This window comes from Callorhinus ursinus, unplaced genomic scaffold (assembly GCF_003265705.2).
Source record: "Callorhinus ursinus isolate GAN/ISIS: 27379988/994484 unplaced genomic scaffold, GSC_fseal_2.0 scaffold12067, whole genome shotgun sequence".
In the NCBI taxonomy this organism is placed as follows: Eukaryota; Metazoa; Chordata; class Mammalia; order Carnivora; family Otariidae; genus Callorhinus; species Callorhinus ursinus.
In genome coordinates, this window is record NW_027409117.1 from 1 (window position 1) to 1,228 (window position 1,228).

At 56.8% G+C, this 1,228-nt stretch overlaps 1 pseudogene; it reads right to left on the reverse strand.

Moving 5' to 3' along the window:
• Positions 1-4: 4 nt before the first annotated feature.
• On the reverse strand, positions 5-1,224 carry LOC112817934 (histo-blood group ABO system transferase 2-like; annotated as a pseudogene).
• Between the last annotated feature and the right edge of the window lie 4 nt (positions 1,225-1,228).

Sequence of the window (1,228 nt, forward strand, 5' to 3'; positions counted from 1 at the left end):
TGCCGTCCTGGTGATTCTTGGGCACAGCCATGAATCTCAGCTTCTTCATGATGGGGGGCAGCCCAGCAGCTGTGGATCCCACAGGTCTTCCGGGGGCAGCCCAGCAGCTGTGGGTCCCACAGGTCCTCCGGGTGCAGCCCAGGAGCTGTGTGTCCTACAGGTCCTCTGGGGACAGCACCTTAAGGGGCTTATGGTCCAGCAGGTACCTGTTCAGGTGGCTCTCATCATGCCACACAGCCTCGATCCCATTGGCCAGGTTGACCCCCATTTTCTGGTGACAGGCCAAGGTCAGCTGGTGAACCTCTACCAACGACCTCCCAGAAAAGGCCCCCTGGTAGTCAAAGTCGCCCTTGCCCCTGGGGAATGTGCGCCTGGGAATGTGGCCGATGCTCATAGCTGAAGTCCTTGTGGGCCGCCTGGTAGAAATCTGGGTGCAGGGTGCCAAATAGGGGGGACAGGATCTCCATACTCACGTGGTCGCGGAACTTCATGTCCACATCTGTGCACACCAGGGAGTCCACCTCACGGAGGAATTGTGGAGTTAATCTTAGAAAATATATTGTCAGCCCTAAGGAGTGATTGTAGAAGCAGCTGAAACATCAGCAGCGTTCCTGTTCTCAGGATACTGAACACAATGACCCGGTAGGAGCAGGATCCCATGATCCCCAGGGGCAGGGCAAAGGTTAGGAGCCAGGAAAGAATGTAACCCTCCGTGCCCCCCTTCCTGCACCTGGCGTTTGCTAGCACAAACATCCCACTCTTCCCCGATCCCATGACGGCCTCCCTGCGTGCCTGCGTGTAGAAGAGGGTGCAGGCCTGCTTTATAGCTTCAGGATACTTGCCATCCCTTTGTCCTCCTTTCCCGCACTTTGAGGCATCTGTCCTTGCATTTCTGATAAAAAATGAAATAAAAGCGATGTGCAGAACCCAGCTGCTGCTGCCCTACTTGCAGAGGCAGCCCTGCATGGCCGCTCAGATTGGTGTCTATGAACTTTATTTCAGCGCGCGATGACAGGAAGAGCTGCTTACAGAAGTGGCGGATCATCACATGCTCTGCATGGACGCGTCCTCCCAGCGCGGGGTGCTGGGAACCTCGAGGACCACCATCCTCCGGCCTTCCCGGAGGGGCACATGGGGCCCGGCGGGCAACAGATTGGTGAAGACGTAGTAGGTGACCATGTGTCCCACCATGAAGTGCTTCTCAACTGTCTGCAGGAACAGTGCCAGG